General features: G+C 47.3%; 1 protein-coding gene across 5 annotated transcripts in view; it reads left to right on the top strand.

Moving 5' to 3' along the window:
- Positions 1-10,072, top strand: part of TACC1 (transforming acidic coiled-coil containing protein 1) — a 97,019-nt gene that overhangs the window by 30,281 nt on the left and 56,666 nt on the right. The gene's annotated exons all lie outside the window — the stretch shown is intronic.

Raw genomic sequence — 10,072 nt, 5'->3', positions numbered from 1 at the left:
GGAAAGAGAAAGCAAGCTCCAGGTCCAGGCTTGAACCATGGTCGGCCATGTGGGAGTCCAATGCCTTAACCACCACACCATCTACAACTTAACCACCCCCCAAACAAACTTATTTTTATACAAAATAATTCTTTATAAAATAATTCATGCTGCCTTTTAAAAAGAGGCACCTCTGGGGAGAACGCCCAGCCCTCCTGCCTCCCCCTCCAGGTCCCCGGAGGTGCGAGCCCTCGATATGGAAACCCCTGCTTAGGTTCTGTCCCTCTGGTCCTCCCGCCCTCCCGGGGAACAGCCAGGAGATGCAGGCCAAGCGGGCTGCTCTTTCTCTAGGCCTCCTTATCTTGTTGCTTCCTTCGGAGAAGTGGGCCCCTGGCAGGTCGTCATGCTGCCAGTCCCGCCTTCCAGCCAGCTGGGTTCCTGTGCACCTGTGTGTTCAACCAGGCCGAACCAGGGTCTTCCACACGGCTCCTGAGGCTGTGGCTGAGTGGGCAGATGTCCCTGGGTCCCCGACTTTGAGCTCGCCATCTGTGCACACATCCTACGGGTCAGAACTGAGTCACCAGGTCACACCTAGCTGCAGAGAAGGCCAGGAAATGTGGGCTCTAGCCGGGTGGCCACGTGTCCAGTGAAAACCTAGGGGGCTCTTCGAGCAGAAGAAATAAGAAAACAACAGAAGCACTAAGGGCCGGGGTCGTACGTGTCATGGAAATCCAGAGGGTAAAGGTGCGCAGGGCACATGCGGCTGAGGAGTGTCCTACTGGGTCTTTAGTATGCGAAAAACGCATCGTGACTTCTCTGACGACCTCATACCTTTCTTCTATCTTAATCATTAAGATTCTGTGTGTGGGGGCCAGCAGGTGGCATGGTGGTTAAGATGCTGGACTCTCACATGGTGGACTACAGTTCAAATCCCAGACCTGGTGGCTTGAAAATTACACTGGGTGTCTTTGCATGCATACCCAAAATCCTTAGAGGAAAATGGAGGAGAAAGGATTGCGGTGTGGCCATCCCCCCTTAGGGGTGTTTCTCACTTTTCCTCTCACTGTCTTTTTTTTTTTTTTTTTTCCTCTCTCTGGTAAGCTCATGTGTTCTATGACAAAAACCTTTAACAATAAAATTCTCTGTGTGTGTTTATAGCTGGCACAGAGGCAGCAGAGCCACGGGCTATGTTTCATCCCTTTTGACAGCTTTCTCAAGTTTCCAACAGTTAAAAATGGCCGTTTCCTTTGAGAAGATAGAGAAGGACACTGTGACCCTCCTCCCTCAATGAATCATTTTGACTGACCGCGTTGGAGCCAGCCAGATCACACCCAGTCCTCTGTGCAGAGCTGCGTCTGCTTGAAGCTAAAACAGCTTACCCTTCTGGCCCCTCCCTCGAGAGGCCTCCCTGGCTCCAGCTGCCAGCGCAGTTCACGGGCCATTTGCATTTTCTTATCTAGCGCTCCCTAAATGCTTAGGCTTTCTAGCACTGCCATTCCCCACTGCCACTCCTGTGGTTGTAGCTCTTGCTCCATGGGAAGAGGCACCCAGCCGCCTGGTTTGCCTCATCAACATCCTTTCTCAGGGCCAGCTGGCGGCTTAGGGGTAACACAGAACTCTGAGATGCTGGACCCATGTGGTGAGGTCCCAGGTTCACATCCCGAGGTGTCCCTGTTTCCTTCGGACATTCAGGTGCTAGAGATCCAGGCTGGGTGAGGCTGGGGTGGATCGTGGTGTGAAGACCCTGTTGGGGGTGCTAAAACAGCTTACCCTTCTGGCCCCTCCCTCGAGAGGCCTCCCTGGCTCCAGCTGCCAGCGCAGTTCACGGGCCATTTGCATTTTCTTATCTAGCGCTCCCTAAATGCTTAGGCTTTCTAGCACTGCCATTCCCCACTGCCACTCCTGTGGTTGTAGCTCTTGCTCCATGGGAAGAGGCACCCAGCCGCCTGGTTTGCCTCATCAACATCCTTTCTCAGGGCCAGCTGGCGGCTTAGGGGTAACACAGAACTCTGAGATGCTGGACCCATGTGGTGAGGTCCCAGGTTCACATCCCGAGGTGTCCCTGTTTCCTTCGGACATTCAGGTGCTAGAGATCCAGGCTGGGTGAGGCTGGGGTGGATCGTGGTGTGAAGACCCTGTTGGGGGTGCCTGTTTTTCTCTCTCTTCTTGCCTTTCACTCGTGGAGGAAATAGACGAATAAATCTAAAAACAAAAACAAAACTTATAGTTTCTCATAGAAGCCACCCTAAAGGGAGGTATCCCGACAAACAGCACCGCGAGGAGAGGAGAGATGCTTGAATTCACCCTTCTGCATCTCCTACACACAGTACACCTCCCACGCTGTGGCCCCGTTCTGGGCACCCAATCCCCAACCCCCGAGATGGAAGATGGCCTTCCCATGGCACTTCAGCCCAACAGGCAAATGCCTCCCGGTTATGGGGTTCACACTGGTTACCAGACAAGCACATGGGCACACCAGCATGAGCACCCCTGCCTGGAGTGTGGGCATCAAGGTGCCTACTCTGCCCCCTACCTGTGACCTTCATCAGAGCGTGCTGCTGCTTCTCCACAGTCCTGGCAGGTCCGGGCCCTCCCTGTAAGGGCTCCTTTGCTTAGAACTTCCTTACGATGGAACAGTCTTCTGTTAGTTCCTCTTTCAGGTTCCAAATTTAGTCTTTAGGGAGCAGGAGGGTGGAATAATGGTGAAACGTGACACTGAGCTGGCCCACGTGGGAGCGTTCTGGATTTGGAGGCCTCCCTGAGAGCCCCAAGGAGGCCAAGCACATGCGGCCGTGATGCGGGGCCAGCTGGGGCTGGGCGTGGATCGCAGCATCAGGACCCTATTAGGGGGCGCTCTGTCTTTTAAAGTAAGAAGTAAACTTAAAAAAAAAAGGAAGAAGAAAATTAATCTTTAATCAGTCTAAAACATCGTCCCTGGAGTGGAATTTGACTGCGTGTGTGTGTGTGTGTATGTGTGTGTGTGTGTGTGTGTGTGTGTGTTGGGGGGGAGGGATTGATTGATGCAAATATATGCAAACATTCAGTTTTGCATCTGTTTTCGGGTAGCTCAGGGCCTTCTGAAACCCCACCTTGAAACCCAGATCGTAGCCTCTGCTCTAGAGGGTGAAAATGCAGCAATCTAGCAGGCTTAAAGGAAAAGAAAAGTCACCATAATTCTTTCATCATGATATTTTGGGGTAAGGGGAGGGAATTAAAGGAGATAATTCACGAAACAGGCTGTTTGGCGTCTGACTTGCAGTAAGGACTTATCATTGATAACTGTTTCTGTTGCGGCTTGAATGACCTTTCTGGTTTCTGTGAGTGCCTTAGGTTTTAATCATAGCAACCATTGGTTTTCCCCAGCCTGTGTTTGCCTTTTAGCTGGAAGGCCCACATTTAGAAACTTTATGCAGCCAAATCTGCGATCTTTATTTCGTGTGCGATTTCATTAATTACGACTAAGTTGGGCAGTCATCCTCCCTAGAGAGCTTTTGACAGATCCTGTTGCTTCTAGATTGTTTTCATCCCATGGATTGATTTTTATTATTTAGCCATCTAATCCATCTGGAATTTATCTCGCTATGTGCTCCGAGGTAGGGGCTTAACTAGATCGTTTCTCTCACTGCCAGCCAGTTATTCTCCAGCCATTCGTGACCACTTCTCCTTTTCACTTTATATGGTAACATCTTCATCATGTAGTGAACTCCTAGGAACCAGCAGTTAGCGTAATGGCTATGTCGCTGGACTCCCACATAGTCGACCACGGTTTGCGTCCTGGACCTGGTGGCTTAAAACTCACGCCGGGCGCGTGTGCGTGCGTGCCCAAGATCCCGAGAGGAGCATGGAGGAGAAGGGATTGCGGCATGACCATCCCCCCGGGGGGTGATTTCTCGCTTTCTGTTTCTATGTCTCTCTCTGTCTGGCGAGCACACACGCCCTATAGCGAAAAACCTCTCCAAAAAAAAAAACAAAAAAAAACTCCTATACCCTTTAGGGTCTTCTTCTGGGCTTTCTGTTCTATTTTATACACAGATCTGCCTTATTATTTTTACATAATGTGTCTTTATATCTTACAGGACAAATCCCCTTCTTAATTCTTAGTGTTTTTTTTTTTATTTGATTTTTTGGTAAGAATTTAAATTGTGCTTTGCCAGTTTATTTTTCAAGGTAAAATTGTGAAAAATCTCCTAGAAATTTTGTAATCACTCATGTGTCTGTATAGAATTAATCTGATTTCAAAATCCATACTATTAATAAGGTAATATTTCTTTCTTGATCAGGTTTCCTTTTACTAACCTGAACATTGTTATATCCTTCCATTTGTTCAACTAGTCCTTTACCTTATATTTATTAGTGAGAAAACAATTGATTGTTAATATTTGGATTTAAAATATTTAAAAAAATGTTTTAAAAAGGAAAAACTTCTCCTCCCCCTGCTTTGTGCTTAAAGAAGTAAAAGGACACCTTTTCCATCAATTTTTCACACACGTGTAGTTTCAGGACCAAAATATGGTAAAGTTTTACTCTAAAGAGGTAAGAGCTGGAGTTTACAGGAGGCCACCTGTCATGTTCTGGAGTTTGCTTCTAGGTTTCTTGGCTTTTTATCTATTAGGTAGAAGGGCCAGCTGATGGCATGGTGGTTAAGGTGGCTGAATCTCACGTGACCGACTACATGGTTTGCATCATGGGTCTATTGGCTTGAAAAACATGCCAGGCACGCACGTGTGTGTGTGTGTCCCCAAATTCCTAGGAGAATACAGCAGAAGGGTTTGCAGGGTGGCTATCCTCCCTGGGGGTTGCTGTCTCATATCCCCCTCTCTGCCTCTGCCCCTGTGCTTGATAGCAATGAAAAAGAGAAAGAAACAGAAGGAAAGTATTGATCACTAACTCATGAGCGTAGCAGTGAACTTCCTCCAATCCTCCAGAGGAAGGATTGAGGTGGAGTGGGTGGCCATTATTTTGGAAACCTTTTTGTAGTTCTGCTCTTTCTTTTGGGGACACACCCACCTTCCAGTGACTCTCTGCTGCCCTTTCGAGTGGCTGTCCAATCTGCCACCTACAAACGTCTCAGTGGCACTGTTTCACAAAAATGGGACACGTGGTTCTATGAGGACAGTGAACAGAATATTTGATATCAGGGTGATCCCAGAATCTGGCCATGTGACCACTGCTCTTCTAGCCGTGAATGTGCATTGTTTGGGAGAGATTTTATTCTGGAGGTGGTCAAGAGGCTACAGGAGGAGAAATATCATTTCCTAAATTCTCTCAGCCTCTTTAACTCAAGCCTTAGGTTCAACCCTCCCTCCAGAGCAGGTGAGTGAAGTAAAGCAGATACCTTACATTCTGAGTAATGTTCCTTATTAGAAATGCAAATTCATAAACAACTTCGAAGAGGGTTCAGATAGTTCTCTTGGCAAAGGTTCTGCATTAAAGCTTGCAGACTTTGAGGACCCAGTTTCTTAATGACTAATCTGCACAAAGGAAATTTGAGTTCAGAAGGAAACAAAATGTGTTAAATCAGTAAGAGTAATCTGACAAGGTGACATTCCTGTTTAACAGGCTCTGCAAATGCAATCATGTTGTTTAGCAGGGAAGAGCAAGCCTATCAGCTAGAACAGAAAGTATTTCTAAATTGGAAGACAATTCCCTGCTTTTAGTGGTTCTTTGTATTTGCTTTTGGTTTGCTTGCTTTCCACTTCAGATTTGTGGTAGTTGGTGGAAGGAATTAGGGATAATGCTGGGATTATTTTCCTCACGTAGAACAAACAGACTGATCTGTCTTTGTTTATATCTTTCACACTCAACAACGGCCTCTTTAATACTCTTACAACCCAGAGTAGAGAACTAAAGCAAAGTTCTTATAAAGTCAATAAACACACAGTCACGCTATTTGAAGAGGATGAGAAAGTACCTCATAGGACAGACTCTTCCATGGCACTAGTTTAGTGTAAAAGCCATAAGAGATGTTCATTTTGGGCCTCAGCTTCTGTGAAACGGACACAGCATAATTCACATGTAACAGTTCTGCTGCGGGTCTGACCCGTGACCTAGGTTCTGCTGCAGGTCTGACCCGTGACCTAGGTTGAATGGCATGCCTACTGAAAAAATTCAATTTTTACTTTTGAGACACAGAATAAAATAGATCGGGGTGGGGGGTGGGGGGTGGAGGAGGACATGAACAGAGTTGTTCACTAGTCTCAAGCCTGGGCAAGAGTCTTGGAGCAGACCGGGTAAGGGGGGTCGGCTACGCTTTACACAGATGCAGTCTGGATCCCGGTCCATCGTCCTGGAGCTCTGGAAGAGTATTGATGGTGGACCTGCGTCTAATTTTTCTCTTTAAAAAAAATCACAAAATTAGAACAGAGCTTATGTTCATAATATGGCCTTCACTATACATGCAGAGTGCAAAATCCCTGAGTCGGGTGTTTGGTGACAGAGGGAAGACTGTACATCGGTAGGCGATTATCATCTATAGGCAGAGGATAACTAGCATTGCATCTAGTTATGCAGGGTTAAGAGCACAACGTTGACATCTCAGAATGTGGTCAGATGCTGTTGGTGGCAGTATGGCCTAAAAGTCATTTAAGAAGGGCCGACCTCAGTGGGATTTGTAGTGGTGGAGAGATCTGATTCACCTATGAATACAAGGACAGATGAGGGCTTACAGCGAAGGATCGGGGTGTGTGTGGGGGTCCCTGCATGAAAAATTATCAGGAGGAGGCATCAGGGCTAAGGGAGGATTCCAGCTAACCTGACTTATCAGGATTCTTGCTAAAAGCAGGCCAGGGTGAGAAGGTGTGTGGGTGGGAAAATGGACTCAGCAAGGACTGACCCCAAAGGCTGGGGGCACAGGGGCCTTAGTGGAGCCCGACTACAGTTAAAGCAGGGAGACAGTCTTTGTCAGCCCTTTTGAGTTTGCTAACTCAAACAGTTTACATTTCATTTTTACCGAAGAGACCCCTTTCTCTGACCCCTTCCTCTGGGCATCAATTAGCCACAAAGTGTGTGCCTGGCTGGCTACCATTTGTGGGTGCTTCAAGAGAGCGACATTTTACATTTTCATGGTGTTTTGATCCAAAGCTTGTGCGAACAGCAAGAGGCAGAGGAAGGAAGAGAACAGATGGGCGCTTTCTGTGGTGAGGGGCGTTTCCAAACAAACAAGTATGTTTCACATGGTTCCTTGGTGGTGTACCAGCAGACATTCTGCTTAGCCAAGCTGACTGTGGCAGAAAAATTGTGGTTTACCTTGTCTAGGTTACCTGTCATTAACATTGAGCATTCTTCCTCAGAATCACAGGAAAACTGATATATCCGTTAGTTTCATTACTCTACTTGTGGAAAATTGAGTTAGTTCGAGCTGTGAAGTAGGTACTGCTTCACTGATGTTCGCAGGTAAGTCTGTGATATTGGAGTGATTTTCTGAAACCTGGGCATTTTTTCCTCCCAGTTTCAAGAAGTTGTTGCTGAGCTCAGACTTTCTTACTGGGGCCATAACTGGTCCTGGGTTCTGTTCTTTGCTGGTTCAGAGACATGGTTTCCCCTGGAGGAGTTAGGCTTTTGGAATGTATGTTGCTCTAGGCAAATTCATGAGGACTATTTGTAAACTAGAATGTCCATTTGGTAGCTAGTTATTGAACACTTACAGAAAGTGTACCCTGTACTATTCTCTGGACAAACAAAAATGCATAATAGATACAACATGGTTCTTTCCTTAAGAAGCTGATGGTCTGGATGTGGGTCAGCTAAGTAAATAAATATGTCATACATAGTATGATGGACAGAGTGATCTCATGTCCTGGGCTGCCTAAGACAGGTTTATGCTTCCTGTCCTGGTATGACTATTACAAATTCTCCCTTTCACTTCCAGAATAACCTGAAGGCCACAGTAATAGCATCTGTGATTGTTGGGGGCGTAGACCTGATAGAAAGGAGGGAGAAATCAGCCTATATTCCCAGAGTAGACACTTGAGCTGGGTATTGAAGGAAGTCTGGGCAGTCAAGTACCTGAGGTAAGGGTAGAGAAGTGTGTTCCAGGAATGTGCAAAGCTCTGCAGGCGAAAGGAGATTGTTCCAGAAGCAGCGAGTAGTTGGTTCAAGCCAGGCATTGTTTCCCGGGCATTTCCTGTGATAACAATTCCCTAGGGAATGTGGTGAACACAGAGATTTCCTGGTCCGGTAGGCAATTAGGGTTTGTGTTTTTAAAGAAGTGCTCCCAGATGGATTTGGGGCAGATTAAGGGTCCACAGCTAATTCTTTACCACTCATGGCTGGGGATATAAAAGGACAGGAATAGAATGGAACGAGAGCAGCCAGGTGAAAGCACAAGTCACAGATCTGCCAGGCTAGGGTGAACCCAGGCAAGAAAGTCCTCAGAGATAAACTTGGCTGGGGGACATTTGCAGCAGATCTGTGAGCAATGGGGAGTGCAGAGACCATGTCAGTCATAGTGGGATGCAGAGGAATGACAAGATTAGAGAGCCCTTTGGGGGAAGCATGAACAGCACTTAGTGAACCTGTTATGCATTTACACGGTCATACAATTCCCATGCAACAGAACACTCATGTCAAGTTCAGGAAGCTGGGGGCCAGGCCATGTCATCTGGAGGCCTACATGGTGGGCACAAACCTGAAAATACAAAGAGTTGAATAGTGTTTTGGTACATTACATATGGACCTAAAAAATGGCTCCTGCCTACGTCTCTTCTGTATAGTCTGTAGAACATGCACAGACCTTGTGCTGATCTCTGGGAAGAAGACAGAGTGAATTCTAAAGCAGGGTTTCTGACCCCTGGTACAGGCCAGGGACACTCTGTGGCTGGTTAGGAATCAGGCTGCACAGCAGGAGGTGAGTGGTGGGCGATGGAGGGATGCTTCGTCTGTATTTACGGCCACTCGCCATCGCTGGCATTACCGGTGGCATCAGATTCTCATAGGAGCCTCCAGATGGGACAGTCTAGTTGCAGAAAAACAAACTCAGGGCTCCCACTAATTTTGGGCAGCCGAGTCTGCATTATGGTGAGTTGTATAATTATTTCATCATATATTACAGTGTGAGCATAATAGAAATAAAGTGCATGATAAAGTAATGCCCTTGAATTAGCCAGACGCCTCCCCTGCTCTGGTCCATGGAAAAATGGTCTTCCACAAAACCCGTCCATGTTGCAGAAAAGGTTCTAAAAAAATTGTTCTTAAGTACCCTGACACAACACTTTCTTTTTTCTAGACTTAGGCTAACTCCTGCCCTTCCATTTTTGCTTCTGTTTTTTATCACTATGTAAGACAGTCATGATTCACTAGTAATATACGTGTCAACCCCTTCCAGGGGAGAAGCTCAGTCTCTTGCAGGTTTCAGCTGCGAATTCCCCCTGGGAACCTGCAGCCACCTCCCGCATCTGGGTGACCTCTGGGAAATTCCAATAGTACAAGAAACAGGCAAAGACGATTAAACCCGATGTTTAATCAAGGCGGCTGTCCCCTTGGAAAAGGGTACATTGGTGGTCTGAGAGGAGCAGTCCCTCACTGGATCCCTTCAATAGAAAACGAAGAAAATGAACCAAGTTCCCTTTGCCCGCGAACAGAAAGAAGTTTAATGGGCGGCTGCGGGCACCGGGCCTGTGTGTTGGCTTACTCCTAAGGCAGCAAAGGAAGTCAGGACTCAAAGACTTCCAAGTTGTGAAAAGGAAGCCCGAAAAAGGAGAGTAGGAAACGGATCGGGCTATAATCTCACAGAGTAACCCAGCACCCTCCACCCAAGCCCCGGCGTCGGCAGAGCGCGCACGAGTGCGGTTTGGGGAGGAGCGAGGCGTCTCAAATTGCAGCCGTTGGCCTCTCGCGTGGCGCTGCCCAAGGATCTCCAGTCCTGGGAGTCCCAGGGATGAAGATGGGCGAGCTGTCACCTTCCACGCTGCCAGCTCGCAGGGGAGGAGACCGACGCTAGTCCGCGGCGACCTCGGAGCTTGTTTTCAATCATTGCTTAAGTTCTGCACGATCCAATATCACCAACGCCATTAGGCAAGTCACAGCGGAAAGACAAAATATTGAAAAACAAACAAATAAATAAATAAATAAATAAATACGGACCTGCTCGGCTCCT

The sequence above is a fragment of the Tupaia chinensis genome, unplaced genomic scaffold (genome assembly GCF_000334495.1).
Source record: "Tupaia chinensis unplaced genomic scaffold, TupChi_1.0 Scaffold143705_1, whole genome shotgun sequence".
In the NCBI taxonomy this organism is placed as follows: Eukaryota; Metazoa; Chordata; class Mammalia; order Scandentia; family Tupaiidae; genus Tupaia; species Tupaia belangeri.
This window is presented reverse-complemented; position numbering and strand designations above follow the sequence as displayed.